This window comes from Penaeus monodon, chromosome 19, assembly GCF_015228065.2.
Source record: "Penaeus monodon isolate SGIC_2016 chromosome 19, NSTDA_Pmon_1, whole genome shotgun sequence".
Lineage (NCBI taxonomy): Eukaryota > Metazoa > Arthropoda > Malacostraca > Decapoda > Penaeidae > Penaeus > Penaeus monodon.
The window spans coordinates 48,745,045-48,745,378 of NC_051404.1; the positions used below are offsets into that span (position 1 = coordinate 48,745,045).

Consider the following 334-nt stretch of genomic DNA (forward strand, 5'->3'; position numbering starts at 1 on the left):
TCCCAAATATGGCCCATCTTGAGTTGCTAACAAATGATGCAGTATTGCTTGTTCTTTACGGGTTTCTGATATATTTTGAAATATATTGATGGAAAACTTTCAAAAACATATTGTTCCCTAAAATAAATAATTTTTCAATTCACTAGGTTTCATAAAGAAATCATGTTGGGGTTGTTTCAGGACATCCATATCTCCTGGGGTGCCCTAATCAGGGATGCCGAAAAAGGTCTGTATCAGTGAAAGGGTTAAGGACCCCAAACATGTTTTTGCTTAATTTTCATTGTAGCCTCAAGAGTAAATGGGGTTTGGGTTTGGGGTACTTAAACCCTTTAGA

General features: G+C 36.5%; 1 protein-coding gene across 1 annotated transcript in view; it reads right to left on the minus strand.

The window, feature by feature from the left end:
- Positions 1–334, minus strand: part of LOC119585496 (THO complex subunit 5 homolog) — an 11,323-nt gene that overhangs the window by 3,557 nt on the left and 7,432 nt on the right. The gene's annotated exons all lie outside the window — the stretch shown is intronic.